At 47.3% G+C, this 23,838-nt stretch overlaps 1 pseudogene; it reads left to right on the forward strand.

Moving 5' to 3' along the window:
• Nucleotides 1-10,035: 10,035 nt before the first annotated feature.
• On the forward strand, nt 10,036-11,038 carry LOC146708684 (E3 SUMO-protein ligase ZBED1-like; annotated as a pseudogene).
• The last annotated feature ends 12,800 nt before the right edge of the window (nt 11,039-23,838 follow it).

Consider the following 23,838-nt stretch of genomic DNA (forward strand, 5'->3'; position numbering starts at 1 on the left):
GAATCTTTTAAATAACCTAGCAATTAAAATAGCCTCGTCTAGCCTGCTCCTCAGAATAACTTTCGGTTTCAGTCCTGCAAACTCTCTGCAACTTCCTGTTTCCTGTCAGCCTGTCACTTAATCTTTCTGAAAGACACACACTGTTTAAACCTCTGAATACAATATCAACTCCAGATTATATTTTTAATGCAATGGTAATGATAATAATTATTTAGCAATAGCAGTAAAATAATTTCCCTGCTCCACATCTCCCTTGTCTTCATGTTCATTTATCTCCTGTGTCTGATTTCCGTGTTTCCTTTCTGTCTCCCCAGTTGGCTATGTCCCTATGTCTGTCTCGTCCCCAGTCCCAGTGTCAACCCCACGTCTTAGTGTGTGTGCATGTTTCCTGTTTTATTTTGATAGTCCCATGTCCTGTGTTTATTGTATTCAGTTTTGCTTCCTCCCTGTCATGTCTCTTTGTATTTAGTCCACCGCCTTCCTCTGCCTGTTGTTGTGTTGTCTCACATTGCTGTGTATTCCCCTGCTGTCCTTGTGTCCCTCTCTTCTCTTATTCTCCCCAGTTCCTGATCCTGGTTTCGAGTTTTCAGTTCTCAGTTTCCAATCACTGTTAGGTTTTGTTTACATGTATAGCTTAGGATTTTGGCTGTTCCCTGACTCAGGCTAAGGAGGCACTGAGAGCTGGCCCAGGTCATTGGTCCTCCTCTTCTACGGCGCTGCAGCTTAATTCCTCCATTACTACGTCACCACAGCAGCAGGAGTCTTCTACATCACCACAGCTGCAGCAGCGGAAGAAATTTTCCATGTCTCTCCTCCTCCAGGTCCCAAGTTTTTTTTTTTAAAGACAAAGCTGTCCTGATCTGAGTGTTTAGATTCTAAAACTGTTTATTCTGACGCAGTTTCCTCCATTTAAAAAAAAAAAAAAAAAGTTTTCATCATGCTCCTTCCAAGCCTGGAAGTATTACTACAGAGACTGGTAACTCCAGCTCAAAGAATTTAGAAGACTGTTTTCTTCACACTCCTCCCAAGCCTGGAAACTTTATAGCCCCTTTTGTGTTAGTACCTTCGCGCATTGACAGTTTACCGCAGTTTTCCATTAGGTCATAGTACCTGGTACCTGGTACCTGGTACTTTTTCAGATCCAAACGATCCGAGCAGGTACTAAAATGTGATGTCGTCACACTGCATGACACTGATTGGCTGGTCAGTAGTGTCACTCAATGAGTCATGAGAGCTTCTCATTCACGAAAGTCAAAACCGTCATCTTTGAAACCCAGCAACGAGGGAAATAGCTCCCAAAAAAAAAGAAATGCGGTGATCCTTGAGTCTGACGAAAAGCCACAGACCAAGCAGTAGGTATATTCTTGCCTAAATGTCCACCTTTAGTCTTCGTATCGCACATTATTGACGTCGTGGGACGTGCAGATGCATTGCTATGTTGACAAGCATGCACACAAGGTAGTACTAGGTTGTAATGGGAAACCAGTCATTCCAAGCCAAGTTGTGGTGATAAGGGGGTGAGTCGATCTGAGTAGCTGCTAATGGATAAGGGCCTTGAGATTGTTTATTCCAAGGCTTTGTTACCCAGTTCCGGATAATAACAGTTTTTCTGGAACTGTTGTGCAGCTAAACTGGGCCAATTACAAATTGAAACTTTACCCAGGCGGAATTCAGCAGTGTAGGGACTAACGCGTTATTAAGTAATGCGTTACAGTAACTACGTTATTATTGTGATAATGAGCACGGTAACTAGTTATTATGTCAAAATCAGGAACACGTTAATCGTTACTGGGATTTAGATAGGCTCGTTATTCATTACTTCTTGTGGTGGCTATCGCGGCGCATCCACAGATTCATTAGCAAGTGGTGGAGGCCAGCAGGTGGATGAGGGAAAGGTGAGGCAGGAGGAGCAGAGACCCGAGGAGTCCGAGTGTCAGGTGAACTGAACTTCAGGTAAGAAGGTATGACCTGCAGTCTGTCTGGGTCAGATATAAACTACGTTTAGGTGGAGTTTATTTTCGTTATGCTGACTTTTTCGTACTGGGTACTAGCTAGCATCACAAGTTTCTATACAGCTGGGTGGGTGCTATGATGTTACTGATGTTGAACTTTATTTTGTTCATAAGGTTAGTTAGTAGAGTTTCCAACCGTCCCGTAAAAACGGAATCGTCTCGTATTCAGAGAAAATATTATGCGTTTCGTATTGAGGTGAAAAGGAACGTACACTCAACAAAAATATAAACGCAACACCTTTGTTACTGCTCCCATTCCCCATGGGATGGACGTAGAGACCTAAAATTCAGTCCAGATACACAATATAACCATCCCTCCCAAACAGTGGTCACAAATCAGTCCAAATGTGTGGTAGTGGGCACATCTGCCATATTGAGATAATCCATCCCACCTCACAGGTGTGCCACATCAGGATGCTGATCTGACATCATGAGTAGTGCACAGGTGTACCTCAGACTGCCCACAACAAAAGGCCACCCTGGAATGTGCAGTTGTAGTAAGTGTAGTTGTAGTGCAGTTGTACCCTCGGGCAGACTCACTACTACCTACCCCCAACAACAGCATCCAGCACACATTAACACAAGGCTCCAGCCTGTCTCTCTCAACCACCCAGGTTAGGAGGGAAATGAGGAGGATTAAAACCAAGTTGGCATCAGGTCCTGCGCAGACCAACTGTGTTGGGTGATGTAGAACATCTCTAACCTGACCCTGAGGCTGGGGAGAGTCCCACAGTTCAGGAAAATCTTGACATTCAGTGAAAAAATAAACAATTATATTAAACAAAATTGATTCCAAACAGAAACAAAGACATTTCAGGTTTTAATCTTGCTGCACATTGTGGCTGGGTTTAACAGCAGGATGCACGAGAACAATGAAGAGACAAAATCTGAATCAACATTTGCGATGTAGTCATGGTAGTCATGGTACATAAGAACTGCAGGCACAATGCAGTTCTTCTCCAGGACTTTATCACGAGGAAGAGCTGCAGTCAAGGAACACGGATGCATAAGCTGCAGCAGTACCTGCGGAAGAAGCAGCAGTCTGCATCTGCTTCCACAAACGCTCCAACTAAGCCCCTGGGTAAGTTGTTTTAATAATATTTTAATAACATTGTTGATGTGAAATAAGTTCAGTATATATTTATCTAATTGTTGCCTGCATCACAGGGATGGATGAGGATAAAGACCTGGAGGACGCAATGCTGAGCATCTCACCTCCAAAACTAGACATGCAGAGCTGTAAGTACTGCGTTATTACTAAATGTCAGACATGATAATGGCTAAGTCTGTTTAAATCTCATATGCCTCTGTCCTCTGGCTCTGCATAACTAGTCACTGTGCCAGCAGCAGCAGAAGGGTCCACACCCAGAGGATCTTCAGCAGCAAACACGGGTTTTCAAATGAAAGGTTTCAGAACTGGAGTACAATTGTTTTCCATGAATTGCTCTCCAAAGCTGAGCCTGAACTTGAACTTTTATATATCGTCTTGTTCTTGTTTTTGTGTGTTCTGGCCACGTTCTGGCGATGTTCCTCTAATAGTATAGTTGTATGCTGGCATTATACTAACTGTCCTAAGGACTATGAATTGATACCTACCATCATGAATTGATACCAACCACAAAGGGTGAGTATGTGTTCTTGTTCTCTATGAATGTGTTAAAAACAAATTAAGTAGCAGTAGTTACTAACACCCGAATGCATGTTGTTCACTGACTTATACCGCTCCTCCTGCTTCGATGTGAAGAGGTTAAAATGATTTGGTTTGTCATTTCTCTTGCATATGAATAAATTACATTTGTTTTGCAATGAGAAACAGGAGACCAAGATGGCGCCGCGTATGGATGCCCTGGTGCTTCAGTGCGTTACTTTTGTTTTGTTTTTGTGCATTTCTTCTGTGTCTGGGCACTCCTCTGGATACTCTTACACCAGAGAAGTGCTTCTTAACTACAGGACTACAACACCTGTGGATTTATTTCCGATATTTGTCGCATCTGCGGCAGATTTACTGCAGACTCTGATCAGGAAAGTGAGACGCCGAAAGAGAGGGAAGCGAGCCGGCGCACTCGTGCGTCTGAGGAGACGCGGACTGCGAACTGCTCTTCCTGGGATCTTCCTTTCCAATGTACGCTCACTCGGGAATAAGATAGACGAACTGTCCCTGATGAGAAGCATGAACAGAGACTTTGCCTCCTCCTGTGTCTTATGTTTTACGGAGTCGTGGCTCAGCGAGAACATCGCGGACTGCGCGCTTGAGCTGGAGGGTTTTCATCTGCTGCGCGTGGACCGGCAGGCCTCTCTCTCTGGTAAGACCAACGGTGGAGGCGTCTGCTTCTACATCAATAGTGGCTGGTGCACAGATGTGACAGTGATTGCTCAGCACTGCTCTTCCTCTCTGGAATATCTTTCTCCGCGGGAGTTGCTTCATTCATCCTGGCCGCTCTTTACATCCCGCCAGACGCGGATGCGCAGGCAGCTCAGTGCGCACTCGCAGAGCAGATACTCCACATGGAGCGGACATTCCCGGACTCTCTCATCATTGCTCTTGGGGACTTTAACAAAGCCAATCTGAGCCATGAGCTTCCGAAATATAAGCAGTATATTAAATGCCCGACCAGAGAGGAGAGGACATTAGACCACTGTTACAGCACGATCAGCGGGGCCTACCGCGCGGTGCCCCGCGCTTCACTTGGACTTTCTGACCACGTCATGATCCACCTAATCCCCGCGTACAGACAGAGGCTGAAGCTCTCCAAACCTGTCGTGAGGACTAAAAAACTGTGGAGCAACGAGGCTGTGGAGGAGCTTCGCACGTGTTTGGAGTCCACAGACTGGGACACAATGAAGGCTGCTTCTAACAGCTTGGACGAGTTTACGGACACTGTCACCTCCTATATCCACTTCTGTGAGGACAGCATTGTGCCATCACGCACCACGGTGAGTTATAACAATGACAAACCCTGGTTTACTCCTAAACTCAAAAAGCTGTGGCTGGAAAAGAGAAAGGCGTTCAGAAGCGGAGACAGGGACTGCTACAGAGAGGCCAAGTACAGGTTCACTAAAGAAGTGGACATTGCTAAACATCAGCACTCTGAGAAGATGCAGCAGCAGATCTCAGAGAATGACTCGGCCTCTGTGTGGAAAGGTTTTAGGAATATCACGAACTACAAGCCTAAAACCCCCCACTCCACTGATGACCTGCTCTTGGCCAACACCCTCAACGACTTTTACTGCCGTTTTGACGAGCCATCAGGCAGCCTTCACACCTCCAACGGCCCCAACAATAGAGACACTTTGGACACTAATTCCCCCACCTCTCCCCCCTCCATAGAGCCATCACCACCTTCAAACTGTTCACCTACAACACCCCCCTCCTCACCCCACACAAAAGAGGATTTCACACCACCTCCTCCAACCACAACTCTTCATATTCATGAAGCAGATGTGAGGAAGCAGTTTAAGAATCTGAATGCTCGGAAAGCTCCCGGCCCAGACGGTGTGTCTCCTGCCACCCTCAGACACTGTGCAAACGAGCTGGCCCCAGTGTTTTCTGGCATTTTCAACTCCTCACTGCAGGCATGTCATGTGCCTGCCTGCTTCAAGTCCTCTACCATAATCCCTGTCCCCAAGAAACCAAGGATCACTGGACTAAATGACTACAGACCCGTGGCTCTGACATCTGTGGTCATGAAGTCATTTGAGCGCCTAGTTCTCTCCCATCTCAAGACCCTCACGCCCCCCCTCCTGGACCCCCTGCAGTTTGCATATAGAGCCAACAGGTCTGTAGACGACGCCATCAACATGGCCCTACACTCCATCCTGCAGCATCTGGACTCCCCAGGAACTTACGCCAGGATCCTGTTTGTGGACTTCAGCTCTGCCTTCAACACCATCCTTCCAGACCATCTCCGAGGCAAGCTTTCCCAGATGAATGTGCCTGATCCCACCTGCCGGTGGATCACTGACTTCCTGACGGACAGGAAGCAGCATGTGAGGCTGGGAAAGAATGTCTCGGACTCTCGGTCCATCAGCACCGGCTCCCCTCAGGGCTGTGTTCTTTCTCCTCTGCTCTTCTCCCTGTACACCAACTGCTGCACCTCCACCCACCAGTCTGTCAAGCTAATTAAGTTTGCAGATGACACCACCCTTATTGGGCTCATCTCGGACGGGGATGAGTCTGCCTACAGGAGGGAGGTTGAACGTCTGGTGTCTTGGTGCAGCCACAACAACCTGGTGCTGAATTCCCAGAAAACAGTGGAGATTATTGTGGACTTCAGGAAGCACACAGCTCCACTCCCCCCCATCATCCTGACTGACACCCCCATCACCTCTGTGGACTCATTCCGCTTCCTGGGTACCACCATCACCCAGGACCTGAAGTGGGAGCCCACCATCACCTCCGTCATAAAGAAAGCCCAGCAGAGGATGTACTTCCTGAGGCAGCTGAAGAAATTCAACCTGCCAACACGGACGATGATGCAGTTCTACACCGCAATCATTGAGTCCATCCTCACCTCCTCCATCACTGTGTGGTACGCTGGAGCCACTATCAGGGACAAACAGAGACTGCAGCGTGTTGTGCGCTCTGCTGAGAAGGTGATTGGCTGCAGACTCCCATCTCTGCAGGACCTGTACACCTCCAGGACATTGCGGCGTGCAGCTCGGATCTCAGCTGACCCTTCTCACCCTGGACACAGTCTGTTTGACCTGCTCCCCTCAGGCAGGAGGCTCCGGTCCATTCGCACCAGAACCTCTCGCCATAAGAACAGCTTCTTCCCCTCTGCTGTTGGACTCATGTCATAACCATATGACTGTTCCCACCACTAACACATGATCCTACGCTGTGTTCACTGCATCATTCCATGTTTAGCACTGATCACCACCTGCACTCATGTATATATCTTTCTACGTAGCACTCTTAATTCTTATTCTCATGTATATATCTCATGTATATCTCATGCATATATCTTTCTACGTAGCACTTTAAATTCTTATTCTTACTTTTATTTTTTTCATGTCTATTTAAGCGCAATTTATGACACTATGTTTGCACTGAAGCACCGCAGCAATTTCCTAATGTTGTAAACCTGCTCAACATTTGGCAATAAAACCCTCTCTGATTCTGATTCTGATTCTGAGAAGTAAGAGAATGGGTGTGTGAGTTCCTACTAACAGCAACACTCACATACAGTGTAAATTATGAAGTTGCTCCACCCGAACAATGGGCGGGTTAAGAGGCAGGCAGATTTTCATCGCTGCGCTGAAAAGAATTAGTGCAATTCAGAGCGTGCCCATTCCCCCACCTTTGCAGAAAGCAGAAAGACAGGGAGCCAAGGTCAGGAGCCAGTCTCGCTAAGAATTAGAAAAACATGTGAAGATGTAGCTTTTATGACTAGGTGGGGGTCGTCAGAAGCTATAAAAGACTGTGAGATCTGTCGCCATGTTGAGACGTGCTGCATACCCTCTGCAAAACACCTCTCCCGTCCGGACGTTTTAATGCTCTTAAGTGTTGAATTGTATGGAAATAAATGATTGTTGATTGAGCATTTATACACCGAGTACTGTCCTTCCTTCAGCCCAAAGATTAAAAGAAAAGAAGAAGCATTTTTGCTACCAAAAACTATTATGAACAACATTTGATGCTTTAACAGTGTGGTAAGTTTAACTCAATCCAAAAAGATTTCTTTCTTTCTAACCTGTATCATATTTTAGTTTAATACTCCACGCTTTGTAGCTACCAAGAGCAAGCAACACTTCATGATGAGTTCATTTACTGACATGGATGAAATGAAAATTATGTTATACAGTCTTTTCTGATAATTTTGATACAAAGACAAGGTAACCACACACTGGAGACAAATAATTACTTAATAATAAGTACATTAAGCTGTAGAAATAAGTACTTAAGTACAAAATGTACTACATTTGTATGTTTGTGTCTATTTAAGTAGCCTCAAATAACTGTGAACGAACTGTATCCCTGAGATGAAAATATAAATCAAGGGCCTGGGACATGGGACAAGCTTGATTCCTCCATTATTATTGTGCACAAATCAAACACTTGCACATCACATGAGACTGAACTAACAAAAGTGCAGCTATTTTTACACAAGGTCAAATCTTCTGTTAGTGGAATGAGACAGTCTTCTGCACCCTAAAGGTGAGGGGCCATGTGCATGACATCAGGTATCCCGCAGGGCACGTTGTTATTCTTTGAGGGCCTTATACGGTGAGCATTCCAAACACTCCGGATGTCATTCAATACCTCCTGATGAAGAAACAAGAATTAGGTCAGAGCTGTAATACAATGCATTTTTAAAATGTCATTATGGTCTAAAATAAGTGTGGTGCATCCTTAAATAAATTGAAAAGCAGCAATGTTTGAATGCAGTTTAATGAAAACCAAAGGAAGAGGGAGTGATGGCAAAAAAAGAAAAGAAAGAACAACACCAGGCAAACCAGTGAGTTGTGGGATCTGGGCTTTTCTACAAAATTAACGAAATAACCTAAAGAAAATTTACCCAAAGGAACTGTCAATAGAAAATTGTACTTAGTAGTCAGTAGGGCTGCTCAATTAATCGAATTTTAATCACGATTACGATCTGGGCTTTCAACGATCATTAAAAATGACTGGGCCGATTATTAGCCCCTCCCTCGTGCTTTACTCTCGCGAGGTGGCAAATCGAACACACGTCACATCAATTAAGAGTACCTGAGGAAAGCTAACCAGACGTTATTTGGAGAGGAGAGGATAATGGCTGCTAAAGAAAGAATGCCGTTGGTTGAAAAGCGAGGTAAAACTACTTCAGTGGTGTGGAAACATTATGAGTCCGACGTGGATCAAGTCGATATAGTGTGTAAACTTTGCTACGATGTTGTAGCTGCACCACAGGGCAACACTACAAATTTATTCAATCATTTGAAGACCGCTCACAAAGTGACATACGATCAAACAATGAAGGAGCATAGAGAAAAACCCTCAACAACACATGCTTCATCCTCACAGACCTCCATTCACGCTACCATGTACAACGCGACTAAATATCCCACCAGCTCCCAGAGACACAAGGAGATAACAAACGCGGTAACGTTTTTCCTCGCCAAAGACCAATGCTCAATTAACACAGTGGACACCCCCGGCTTTAAGAAACTAATCAACACTTTGGACAAACGGTATAACTTGCCATCTCGTCACTATTTTAGTCGAGTGGCGATTCCCGCTTTATATGATGAGTGTCATGATGGTGTCACAAAGGAAGTGGCTACAGCCCAATATTTTGCCACCACAACGGACTTGTGGTCAAGCCGCACCATGGAGCCGTATTTGAGCCTCACGGTACATTTCATTGACATGGATTTCAACATGAAAACAAAATGTCTCCAGACAGCATTTTTCCCAGAAGACCACACAGGGCAGAACATAGCTGCAGGTCTGAAACAAGCACTGGCTACGTGGGATCTGGAGGAGAGTAAACTCGTCTGTATAACCACAGACAACGCTGCAAATATCATACTGGCTGCACAACTGAATGGCTGGATGAGGCTCCAGTGCTTTGGGCACAGATTACATTTGGCCATAGGTGAGTAGGCCTAATTCCTACTGAATATGATGCATAATGTGATTTTCTTTCAATAAGTATACAACATAATGCTTCGAATGAATATAATAAATAAAAAACAATTTAAATTCAGAGATACTTTTATTCATTCTCACAGTCATACACATTTTCTATGAATTATACAAACACATAAATAAGCTACCATCACTTTGTCTTATTCATTCACACTCAAGGAAATGACAATCATCATCCTGATAATGCTTGTTTATATTTTTTATGTTTTTATAGAAAGAGCCATGAAAGATCACAGGATTGAGCATGCAGTGGGGGTCTGCAAAAAAGTGTTCAGCACCTTTTCATTCAGTTGGAAAAAAAAGAGAGAGCTGAAAAAGGCACAGGAAGACCTCAAACTGCCAGACCACTCCTTAAAGACTGAATGTCAAACCAGATGGGGATCTAGGCAGGCCATGGTTTCCAGAGTCCTTGAGCAGCAGAAGGCCATTGCCCATGTCCTCTCCCAAGACAAAGGAACCAGGCACCTCATCCCCTCATGGCAGGACATTGATGTCCTTGAGGCCATCAACAAGACCTTGGGACCTCTGGTTGAATTCACTGATGCACTTTCTGGAGAGAAATATGTGAGTGTGTCTTTAATAAAACCAACACTCCACCTATTTAACAACTCAATCTTGGCTGAGCAAGATGATGACACAGACCTCTCAAAATGCATCAAGAGGAGAATACTGGAGTACCTAAATGAAAAGTATGGTGACTCACCAACACAAGAGTTGCTTGACATGGCCACTGTCCTGGACCCAAGGTTCAAACTGAGATATGTAAGCGAGGTCAGCCAAGAGACAATAAAAGCCAGACTGACAATGGAAATGAAGTCCATCATGGTATTTATAAAGATACTAAACATCTATCTATCTATCCATCTATCTATCATTATTTATAGTAATTATTTAAGGATTGTATTTTAGAATGCCAAACCCGAGACAGATAAAACCGGTTCCTCATTCTGTGTTGCTGTCATTTTATGTTTGTCCCATTAAAGGAGGCTGCAGTGATGGGGACACCTGTTGGCAACACGGAGGTTGCTGATGATGGTGCATCAAACCAAAAGAAGAGGAAAAAGGGCCTAAGCAGCTTCTTTAAGGCCCCTCACAGCACAGCTCCAGGTGCAGAACATGCTCTTCAACTGGACCAGGCCATAGCTTTTGAGCTTTTTGAGCCTACCTCCAGGCAGGGACCCTGGACACAGAGGAAGACCCACTGGGGTGGTGGAAGCTATCACAGAACCTCTTCCCACGACTCTCCATCCTGGCAAAGAAATATCTTTGCATCCCAGCCACAAGTGCCTCATCAGAAAGGGTCTTTAGCACTGGTGAAAATGTTGTCAACTGCCTGTGTGCATCCCTGAAGCCTGATCATGTCAATAGGCTGGTGTTTTTGGCTAAAAACCTTTGAAAGGTTGCAGGAACCATGTTTTGTTGAGCCATTTTGAGATTTTATGGGACTCAGGCCTACTAGTTTTTATTTATTTCTTATAAAAGGTACTACTTTCAGTGTTTAATTTTATTTTTGTTCAGGCAGCAACTTTAGTTGACATACCTCAATGTCAGTTTGATGCAATTGTGCATTGTGTGGCTACACAGCTTGCCTTGATGTTTGGTTATTTGTATGCATAAATATTATGCAGTAGTTTGAAGTTCACTAAACATTAATGTTTACATTTTTTTATTTATTTTTTATATTGCAAACATTTGCACGGTTATCAGAATTTGCACATTATTTTATGACAATCTTTAAAGCAATTATTCAATGCATTGTTATTGTTAAATAAATATCGTGAAATAATCGTGATCTCAATTTCATTGAAAATAATCGTGATTATCATTTTAGCCATTATCGAGCAGCCCTAGTAGTCATTATAATCTTTTGAATAATATAAGTTTGCATATGATAGAATACTGCGTGATCATCTCTTTATAACTCAGACTGTTTTTAATTCACTGTGACCCGTTATCACGCAGGGAAGGAGCAGTACCTGCTACATAAGAGCTTAACAAGCAGTTTCACTTCGTAGCAGGAGCCTCTCCTGGAACACGCGCACAAACACACACATATACACATCCACATTCCAATGTTTTGATCAAATGCACCTACTGTTGTATATAAATATAGAACAGGGCAGTGGCAGAGCACGAGTCCCGGAGCTGTCGCTCTCGTGCCAGTGCTCTGTGACTGCCCTTGCATGAGTCAGTTTTCTTCAGCTTTGTCCCGTGTCTCTCTTTGTCCCACTGTCTCTTTCATTGCCATCTCACTCCAAACATGGCAAATGTCAAACTCAGACAGTCTTCTCAAAAGTCCTTCACACACAGTGAGGTTGCAGCTTGCTGGAAACGCATCTCCATCCATCCAATCTAGATGGTGGTTCTTCTCTTTCTGATGCTGTTTGCCCACAGCGCTGCTGGACCTCTCTGCTCAGAACTCTGGTATTGTCTCTTGGACTTCTGTCCACCGTTGATGTTCATGCTTGTGCTTCTGGAACTGCACTCGGTGTCTTCAGGGAGAGATTAGCTTCCTTGGAGCTTGCTTGTTCAGGATGAGGATGGGAAGCTGCAAAACAATTCAGCCAAAAAATTCTGGCTGGGTGTTTCTATTTTTTCTAATGATTTTAACCTATAATTTTCTTCCGACTGCTGCCCGTGGAGAATTGATCCAGGTCCGTTCCCCACCTGTAATCGACAGACTGAGAGACTTTCATTATTCACTGTGACTGCATATGTTTTCATCACTCCTAAAGCAACACATCTCTGCTTATTTTGTTTTGAACTCTACTGACTTTAAACCCCAAAAATGAACTTTTTATTTGGTCTTAACCGCAAACACAAAAATCTTCTTAATGTTATTGTTAATTATTTTCATCCACCACACTCCAAATTATGTTTTCTTTTGTGTCCAGCAGGGGAAGAAGGTGACCTGTAGCGTCACTGCTTCCCCCAGTTGGAGACAATTTCCCACTCACACTTCCACACTTTTTGTTTTCTTTGTTTTCATCATTTTCTTTCTCTCTCTCTCTCTTTTTTTTACCCCATTGTTTTACACCCACACATTAACCTGTTAACTCACTCCTCCAACCTCATTTTCCTTTCACCCCAACAGCTCTCATACACTCAGCAATCAAATTCTCCATTCATCCTTGAATACTTGAATACTTGATCACCTTTAAATGTCACTGTTAATTTTATCAATTTATTTATCATTAGTTTAACACTAATCCTTTCTTTCTTTCTTTCTTTCTTTCTTTTTATTTACTTTAGTTCATTTTTTCCTCTTTGATCACTACGATTTCTTGACTATTTATTATTTCACAAAAAATCAACTAATCTACTTTGTCTCCCTCTTTGTCATCAAGGAATTCACACACACTCACAGGCTGGTCACTCGCCCCCACCTTTTCTTTCTCTCTCACACACACTCACATTTTACTCTTCGTTCGTTCCACCTGTGAACCCGCCCCCTCGAGGCTGGCTCACACGCACCTCATGCTTCACGCAGTCCCATTCAAACTTTCTGCGAGACACTTCTGCTGATTCAGGCCAACGCCCTAATCAGCACACAGAGCGGGTGCCGTCCGCTCTCGTACATTTCACAAATCATTCAAACTGCGCCACGGACTCGATACCGCGGTTTCTCTTCCCCTAAACAATATAAAACCAAATTAAACCCCCAATTGACTTCACAGTTTCCAACAATTCGCGACACGGCATCCTGCCGCGATTTCTGCACACCACAAACACACACTTTTAGACACGAATTCTTTTTGTTACTTTAATTAACTCCCGTACTTCAGACGAGACGCCGACTCTAACGGCGCTTTCACACACACTACACCGTCCTCCTTCTGCATCAGGCACTGGTTCAACTCAGCTCGGAATCTAACCCGCGAAAGCAACCGATCCTGCTTTTATGCATACTTCAGACTGTGACAGGGACCTCTCCCCGACTTAGTTATTTAAGGAGCCACGAATCCCCAGGTCACCACCCTGGATCTCCTGCCTTCAGGTCCTAGCCCCGCGTCCGAGACTAGGTGGGGTAACCAAACCCGTGACACGCGCAGCGCTCAGCTGGCGACACAGCCTTTCAGCCCCGCTTTCTAACTAATAGTAACACAAGTTTCCTGCTTTAATGCACGAGGACGGATCACCGCCACTTTTTTCCTAATAACTAAGACGGATGAAACACCGATGCTATTAATCCGTAACCAAAATCTCCTGCTTTAACGCACTGAGATTTTCTTACGGGGCGCAAAACATCAACTTGGAGTTCTTACAAAAGTCTCTTGCTTTAGTCGCTCACAGTACGCTAAACATCAACTTGGAGTTCTTAGAAAAGTCTCTTGCTTTAACGCACTGAGACGGACGCTAGCCGCCTTTTTTTTCTACTGAGTGAATTTACACTGGGATACGTTCAACTTAGCGAACAGATAATTTAGGCTTTAAACAATATGCACGGTTCGAAAATAAACAGGTTGTGCTTACCTTTTAATCATGTGAGCTAGCTCTCTGTTCGCCTCGTTTCACGATCTCAGCTCTGCCAATTCATCTCTGCGCCTCGAGCGAATCCCAGCGGTTTCGGCACCAAAACTGTTGAGAAATCAGTTTTACACCGGTTCTTTTTATTCCTCGAGCATCCAGAGATGGCACCGGACTCAGTAGTCATTTTCATAAAACTTTTATTCATCTTTATTCATCTTCATTTAAGCATGCACTTCTAGAAGGGAAGACGAGGCCGGTGTGTCCCTCTGCAAAAATCTTCACCCCTTTGTCTGTGAAACACAGTTTTCTAGAAGGACCCCATCAACCAACACCGAACAAAAACAAGCTCCAGCGAACCAAGTGAATTGTCCAAAACAAACACACAGGCTGGAGTTCAAGAACAAAACACAGTTCAGGGGGCCGACCGTGCACACGGCAGCGGCGGCGACGGGGAAACCGTTCAGGCGGCCGACCGCGCGGACAGCAACGTCGGGGACGGGGAAACAGTTCAGGCGGCCGACCGTGCGGACAGCAACGGCGGCGACGACACAAGTCTGGAGGCTGACCGTGCGGACAGCAACGGCGGCGACGACACAAGTCTGGAGGCCGGCCGCACGGAAAGTAGCGGCGGCGTTTGGGAGGTCGTCAATATCGGCGATGACACCCAACAAGCGGCCTGGCAGATGACCGCCGATGTCGAGGCGGCAGTTCGGGACCTGAAGGTGGTGTGGCCTTCGCAGCACCAGACGAGACGGCAGCAGAGGCCGGGCCAGACGAGGCGGATGCTGAAGCCGGGCCAGGTGAGGCAGAAGCGGATGCTGAAGCCGGGCCAGGCGACGCTGATGAAGCCGGGCCAGGCGACGACGATGAAGCCGGTCCAGGCGACGACGATGAAGCCGAACCAGGCGACGACGATGAAGCCGGTCCAGGCGAAGACGATGAAGCCGGTCCAGGCGAAGACGATGAAGCTGCAGGAGACGAGGATGATGAAGCTGCAGCAGACGAGGATGAAGCTGCTGTTGCAGCCAGCGAGGATGATGAGGCTGCAGCTGGCGGCTGGACGGGCTCCTCGGGCCCTCCAGCTGACGAGGCAGGAAGCTGGACGGGCTCCTCGGGCCCTCCAGCTGACGAGGCAGGAAGCTGGACGGGCTCCTCGGGCCCTCCGGCTGACGAGGCAGGAGGTTGGACGGGCTCCTCGGGCCCTCCAGCGGAGACAGGCGGCTGGACGGGCTCCTCGGGCCCTCCAGCGGAGACAGGCGGCTGAATGGGCTCCTCGGGCCCTCCAGCTGACGAGGCAGGAAGCTGGACGGGCTCCTCGGGCCCTCCAGCTGACGAGGCAGGAAGCTGGACGGGCTCCTCGGGCCCTGCGGCTGACGAGGCAGGAGGCTGGACGGGCTCCTCGGGCCCTCCAGCGGAGACAGGCGGCTGAACGGGCCCCTCGGACCCTCCAGCGGAGACAGGAAAGTGCTGGCCGGGCTCTCCAGAACCCCCAGCGGAAATAGTCACTGAACCAGCGGGCACAGGGGCCCCTGGCACACGCAGGGCTGAACCAGCAGGCACACTGGCCTCTGGAAAACACAGATCAGAGCCAGTAGGTGCACAGGCCTCTGGCAGGAACAGATCGGAACCAGCAGGCGCACGGTCCTCTGGCGAACACAAAGCAGACTGCGGCTGCACAGAGCATTGACTCAGCTCAGGCAGCGACAGCCGGATGCAGTCCTCAGCTGGCTTCAGCCAGCCTCCAGGGGTCCAGAGTCGGCTGGGGGCTGAAACCCAGCCTCTGGGGAGGCCCTGGAGTGCGTCACAGTCTCTGAACTGGCCAGCTGTTGAGGACTGATTACAACATTGTGTGGTGTGTCTCTCTGCTTGGAATGAACACATGAAAAATAGTTATTTTCGGGTTGGATGGACTCAACTTTTTGTACCGGAGGAGTTGGTGAAGATGATGGCTGAGCTGATAATAAGGCTGATGAGTCTCTTACCAACTGAGCTATTGACTGGGCTATGGACTGTAACATAGTGTCTACTAAGTCTGGCTGTGACTGTAACTGGGCTATGGGTAGTGAGGCTGAATGTGATGGAGGTGATGACTGAGCGACTAACTGAGCTAATGACTGCTGGGCAGCTAACCGAGCTACCGGCTGGGCAGCTGACTCAAAAAACACAGCCCCGGAATAAACAGTCACACGATCTGGCGAAACAGACAGAGTGTCTTTTCCATTCACCACAGCCGGCAACTCTGAAGTCCTAATATCCGGATGTGGGGTGATGCGCCAACGGCACCATCGTCGCTTCCTCCCGGGCAAAACCTCCGGCGGGCCGGGCAAAACCTCCGGCGGGCCGGGCAAAACCTTCACCGCCAGGCTGGGTTGGGAAGCGATAGCGGCTGGTGGGTGAAGGTGCAGTTCGTTGAGTATGAAATTCTGTGCGAGCGGGTGAAGAGAGTCCAGCAGCCAGGAGTGAGCAGAGATTAACTGCTGTAGCCTGGCTTCTACAGCGCGGTGAAACTCCTCTCCCTCACGTTCGAGCCACAGATTGACCAACCTTGAAACTGTCATGGTCTGGGTGGGTACCTGCAGGTCTCCAACAGCGGCCCCTCCTCCTTTAGGCGGAGTTCGGTTGCTCCTCCCTGGCTGACCACCTGTGAGCAATTATTCCAGCAGTATATCAGACCTGCGCTCTCAACCGTTCATCGCCTGAGTATCTGCTATCCCCATCTTAGTCAAGTGGAGCATCATAACTCTGTCCAGAATCCGTGTGATGACTTACTTGTTCTCCTTGTTCTCAGAGGTAGCACCTGGAGTGGAGGTCTTGTCTCCCTCACTCCCGCCTTCCTGGATCTGGGCCGCTTGCTGCTGATACGACGTGGCCTGCCTCCCCACGTCTCGACCGCTTCCGGGCCTTCCGCCCCACCTGTCCCCTCCACCTGGAACCAAGTAAGGCAACTCAATTCAACTGTGGAGGATCGTTGCTTGTCTGCTGAATCCCACTGACCGTGATCTCCTCTTATTCCAGTGCCCCGGCCCCTGCCTAGTCCTGTTTCCGCCTCCCCGCTGCCTCTGCTGTTCAGCCGTCTCCTAGAGGTGTCTAGGTCACCCTCCGTTATCTTAGATTATCCTACGCGCCACTAGTGTGGTGGCGTCGTTTTGTTTTTTGCTTGTGTTTGCCTGTGGGCGCAAAAAAATCCTTTGTTCCTTATCATCTCGCTTCCGGGTTGGTTTCTGCACCTGTGTCCATCTCTGTTCCCTCGTGCTGCTGGGCCGTGACAGAAACACAGTCAATTAATTCCTCCCGAAACTCCTGGGAAGGTGCGGATGCTGCTGGGTCCATGTTTGGTCGGCTCGTACTGTCACGGCTGGCGGGTTGAGCCGTGTGGTGTGGAGGAAAAGGAGGACCCAAAATGCAGACAGCCGACGATATGAGTGAGGGTTTATTTACAGGTGACAGTGGCAGAACAGACAACGAATCATGAGACATAGTAACGGAAACCTAAACTGGGAAAACTAAAGAGCAACTAGAAATCCTCAAGACACGGGGTGAAAGGCAGAAAGACGCAGACTGACGGAGGATACCAAAAACGCAGAGATACACAGATGAACGCAGACGAGCCGACAACAAACACAGACCGACACCCACTATATATACACACATACACAAGGTAATCGGGTAATCGCACACAGGAGGGAAGAACAGCTGATCTGAATACACATGATGACTGGAGGACACAAGCTGAACACAATGACAACAGACACAGACCTTCAGAATAGAACAGGAAATCCAGAACACGAGCCTTCAAAGTAAAGCAGGAAACACACAGACTGATTTACAACACAACACGGGGACATGAACAGAGCACCAAGGACAGACACAGGTAGGGCTGAATATACACCAAACTTCAGGTTCAACCCTAAACTAGTACAAAATCAGAATAAACACAAGGCACAAAACTGAACTTCAAGGAAACACAAAACGCTGGGTCAAAATGACCCAGGACCATGACAGTTAGTGTGTTAAAAGCTTCAAGGCTGAAGGAAACAGAATGACTTGGGACATCTACATCTTTACATTGGCTGTTACTGGAAGTTCATTTTATTTAGGAATGTGTTCATTTGAGTTGGATGTTTTCATTGATCAGTATTAAGTGAACAAATGCATTTTAAAAAACAAAATCTCTCTCTTTCAAACAAACAGAAACAGAAACCCACACACTCTTTCACACAAACGCAAAAACACACAAACATAGAAAAACACATACTCAGAGATTAACTGTTGAATTTAAAAGCACCCTTATATGATATACCTGCATCCCAGAACTCTCCAGTGGCCAGGATCAGAAAGCAGCTCTCAGATGTGGCTACACTGCAATTTATCCTGTCTTCTCCTTAGAATCTGCATGGCTTGCCCTACAAACTGGAAAGGTCAGAGGTCCACATGCAAAAACAAACTTTCACACAAACACAAACATCCATCCATCCATCCATCCATCCATCCATCCATCCATCCATCTTCATCCGCTCTATCCGAGGCCGGGTCGCGGGGGCAGCAGCCTAAGCAGAGAGGCCCAGACCTCCCTCTCCCCAGCCACCTCCTCCAGCTTATCCGGGGGAACACCAAGGCGTTCCCAGGCCAGCCGAGAGATATAATCTCTCCAGCGTGTCCTGGGTCTGCCCTGGGGCCTCCTCCCGGTGGGACATGCCCGGAACACCTCACCCAGGAGGCCCCCAGGAGGCATCCTTGTCAGATGCCCGAACCACCTCAGCTGGCTCCTTTCGATGTGGAGCAGCAGCGGCTCTACTTTGAGCCCCTCCCAGATGGCCGAACTTCTCAACCTATCTCTAAGGGTGAGGCCAGCCACCCTTCGGAGGAAGCTCATTTCTGCCGCTTGTATCCGCGATCTCGTTCTTTCGGTCACTACCCACAGCTCGTGGTCATAGGTGAGGGTAGGGACGTAGATCGACCGGTAAATTGAGAGCTTCGCTTTTACACTCAGCTCCCTCTTCACCACGACGAACCGGTGCAGCGTCCGCATTACTGCAGCCCCAATCCGTCTGTCGATCTTCGGCTCCCTTCTCCCATCACTCGCGAACAAGACCCCGAGATACTTGAAGTCCTCCACTTGGGGCAGAAACTCATCCCCGACCCGGAGTGGGCACTCTACCCTTTTCCGGCTGAGAACCATGGCCTCAGATTTGGAGGTGCTGATCCTCATTCCCACTGCTTCACACTCGGTTGCGAACCGTTCCAGTGTGAGCTGGAGGCCCCCACCCGATGAAGCCAACAGAACCACATCTTCCGCAAAAATCAGAGATGAGATTCTGAGGCCACCAAAGTGAAATTATGAACAGAACCGGTGACAAAGGGCAGCCCTGGCGGAGCCCATCACCCACCGGGAACGAGTCCGACTTATTGCCAGCAATGCGAACCAAGCTCTTGCAACGGTTGTATAGGGATCGAATGGCCCGTAGCAATGGGCCAGACACCCCATACTCCATTGCAAGACCTCCCACAGGACACCCTGAGGGACACGGTCGAATGCCTTCTCCAAGTCCACAAAACACATGTAGACTGGTTGGGCAAAATCCCATGCACCCTCAAGTATCCTCGAGAGGATAAAGAGCTGGACCAGTGTTCCGCGACCAGGACGAAAACCGCATTGTTCCTCCTGTATCCGAGGTTCGACTAGCGGACGAACTCTCCTTTCCAGCACCCTGGCATAGACTTTCCCAGGGAGGCTGAGGAGTGTGATCCCCCTGTAGTTGGAACACACCCTCCGGTCCCCCCTCTTAAAGATGGGGACCACCACCCCGGTCTGCCAGTCCAGGGGTACTGCCCCTGATCTCCACGCAACATTGCAGAGGCGTGTCAACCAGGACAGCCCTACAACGTCCAGAGCCTTCAGGAACTCGGGGCGGACCTCATCAACACCAGGGGCTCTGCTACCAAGGAGCTGTTTAACTGCCTCAGTGACCTCGCCCCCAGAAATTGGTGGGTCATTCTCCTCATCCCCAGACTCTGCTTCCTCCTCGGAAGATGTGTCAGTGGGATTAAGGAGGTCCTCGAAGTATTCCTTCCACCGCCTGACAATTTTCTCAGTCGATGTCAGCAGCGCTCTGCCAGCACTATACACAGTGCAGGTAGAGCACTGATTTCCTCTCCTGAGACGTCTGACGGTTTGCCAGAATCTCTTTGAGGCAGTCCGAAAGTCTTTTTCCATGGCCTCTCCGAACTCCTCCCACACCCGAGTTTTTGCTTCAGCCACTGCCCGAGCCACATTCCACTTGGCCTGTCGATACCTGTCGGCTGCCTCCGGAGTCCCACAGGCTAACCAAGCCCGATAGGACTCCTTCTTCAGCCTGGTGGCTCCCTTCACCTCTGGTGTCCACCATTTGGTTCGGGGATTACCACCACGACAGGCACCAACCACCTTGTGGCCGCAGCTCAATGCAGCAGCTTCGGCAATGGAGACGCTGAACATGGTCCATTCGGACTCAATGTCCCCAGCCTCCCTCGGAATGCTGTTGAAGCTCTGCCGGAGGTGTGCGTTGAAGACCTCGCGGACTGGGGCCTCTGCTAGACGTTCCCAGCACACCCTCACTACGCGTTTAGGTGCACCGGGTCTGTCCAGCGTCCTCCCCCGCCACCTGATCCAACTCACCACCAGGTGGTGATCAGTTGACGGCTCAGCCCCTCTCTTTACCCGACTGTCCAGAACATATGGTCGCAGGTCTGGTGATACGATTACAAAATTGATCATCGACCTACGGCGGAGAGCGTCCTGGTGCCACGTGCACTTATGGACACTCTTATGTTCGAACAAGGTGTTCGTTATGGCCAAACTATGATTTGCACATAAGTCCAATAACAAAACGCCGCTCGGGTTCAGATCAGGGAGGCCGTTCCTCCCAATCCCGCCCCTCCAGGTCTCGCTGTCGTTACCCACGTGAGCATTGAAGTCTCCCAGGATGTAACTGCTCCTGAAGGTTTTTCATGTTCGAAGTAGAATAAAGGGCCATGCTCCAACTGATGTTCAGCCAGTATTTTAATCTTCTTTTCACCAGCAAACACCGTGAAAAACTATGGTGAAATGATCAATGAAAAACACGGATATTACATCAGCAGAACAAAAATTACAACTCAAATAAAACATACACACAAAGTAAATGCACCAACATACCATGTGCGCCTTTCTACTGAACATTCATGAGCAATTGTAGTCCATATTTTCTATATTTCCACCCTTTACACAGGCCAGCATTCTCTTTGTGGCTCGAGCCTCAGTCTCTGGTGACACGTGCTCTTAATTGAGCCTCACCCCAAAGCATGCGCACCACAAAGCGCCACACTCAGGCCCACCAGTAGGTGGCGACAACACAACATGAATCCAGATTAAACACCAAATTTTTCAACATTGCAATCACATAATAATTACATTTCAATGTGACAGCTACACTGCCACCAAAATTACAAAGGATTTCTATTTACAAGTGTTAAACAAAATTAAATCCTGTAATTTTTAATAAATTGACAATCAAACATCAACTTATGTCACAAAAAAAAAAACACTTCTTAAATAAACTTATAGATCACATATTATGTTTGTGCTCTTAACCCATGTACTACTTCACTGTAGTTTAGACCCTTTAACTAGTACCACTAGTTTCTGAACTGGTCTCTCAAGAAAAGAGACTTGTTTCAAACGTTCACCTTTCTTTCCCAGATCCTTTTGCCCTATTTGGATCTTAACCTTCCGCACTAACCCATCATCATCTTCATTGGCTTCAACCACCCTTGCCAATTTCCACTCATTTCTTGGAATATTGTCCTCCTTTAAAATCACTACATCTCCAACCTGTACATTTTGTTTAGGACTATGCCATTGTTGTCTTAAACTAATGCTGGTTAGGTATTCCTTGCGCCACCTGCTCCAGAACAACTCTGTTAAATATTGCACCCTCCGCCACCTCTTCCTGGCGTACAAATCTTCTCTTACAAATCTACCAGGAGGCGGAAGTGGCACAGACTCTTTCATTGTGAGCAAATGATTAGGCGTCAAAGGCTCAGCACTGTTGGGGTCGTTGATTGTATCAGTAGTGAGTGGACGATGGTTCAAAATTGACATGGCCTCGTAGAAGAAAGTTCTCAATGAGGTGTCATCTAAACTCCCTGTGGCTTGGGCTAGGACAGAACTCATGACATTCCTAACAGTGCGGATCTGTCGTTCCCAAATGCCTCCTCTGTGACTAGCTTCAGGAACATTCATTTGAAAGTCACACTGGTTTTTAGCTAGATAAGTAGAAATCATCTCCTTGTCTAACTCCAACAGACCCTTCTTGAACTCGTTCTTAGCTCCGACAAAATTTGTCCCTTGGTCAGAACGAATCTGTCTGACTGTGCCTCTGATTGCTATGAAGCATCTTAAAGCGTTTATAAATGCGTCAGTGGAGAGATCCTCCAACATCTCAATGTGCGCGGCTCTCGAGCTTAAACACGTAAACAAAAGGCCATACCTCTTCCATTCCTTTCGACCTTGTTTCGTATAGAAGGGGCCGAAAACATCAACTCCAGTGTAGGTGAATGGGGGCGAAGGATCCACTCTGTCAACTGGCAAGTCAGCCATGCGTTGTTCTTCAGCTGGCCCACGCACTTTTCTACAATTGACACACCCTTTAAGGTATTTGGCCACTACCTTACTGCCACCTATGATCCAATAGCCACTTTCCCTGAGTTTGTTCAGAGTTTGGCCTCGGCCTTGGTGTTGCGTTTTCTTGTGACAGTGGTCAAGAACAAGTTGTGTGACAATGCCTTCCTTTGGAAGGATTACTGGATGATTCAATGCAAATGATGCTGAGGACTTTCTCAACCTTCCTCCAACCCTAAGCAAGTTGTCTGCCAAAATAGGATCAAGTTGATACATTTTATGAGTTTTTGGTAGTCCAGCTGAGTTTTGACTGAACCATTTGAGCTCTTCTTTAAAGACTTCCCTCTGTGCTGCCTGGAGGAGTACAAAAGCGGCCATTTGTCTTTCTTTTACACTAATGGGTCCTGAGTTATCTCTCCTTGCAAGTCTTTTAATTCTTGCCACAACGTTAAGAGCTGTATCCCAATTGGAAAATCTTGAGAACCTCTCAAGAAAGCTGTTTTCTTCAAGGGCATTTGTCTTCAGGACCTTTACTTCTGGGTCCCCAACAAGAAGATTAGGGGAATGTTGGTTTGTGACAATTTCCCTTTCCCATAGGAATTTAGGTCCAGTGAGCCAATTCGAGCTTAGCAGATCTGCCACCTTGAGGCCTCTAGACGCGTGATCAGCTGGATTTTGATCAGATTCAATGTAAAACCATTGCTTCGGATCAGTAGAGTCTCTTATTTTCTGAACTCGATTTGCCACAAAGACATGAAAGCGGCGAGCATCATTTTTTATGTATCCAAGCGTCACTTTAGAATCTGTCCAGAAAAACTCCTCGTCAATTTTCCGCTCGAGCTCTGACCTGAGGAAGTTACTTACAGCTGCAGAAACTGCAGCTGCAGTGAGCTCAAGGCGTGGGATAGTGATTATTCTTGTGGGTGCCACTCTGGCTTTACCCATGACCAGTGCACAATGCACGTTCTTATCAGCAACAATCCTGATGTATGAACATTGTCCATAGCCACTGCTGCTGGCATCCGAAAAATGATGCAGCTCAATTTTTTTGACCTTGCCGAAATTCTCAGGAACAAGGCATCTTGGTA

The sequence above is a fragment of the Copadichromis virginalis genome, linkage group LG5 (assembly GCF_057382275.1).
Source record: "Copadichromis virginalis isolate Kocher_CV1m ecotype Utaka linkage group LG5, C_Virginalis_male_GT1.1, whole genome shotgun sequence".
NCBI lineage: Eukaryota > Metazoa > Chordata > Actinopteri > Cichliformes > Cichlidae > Copadichromis > Copadichromis virginalis.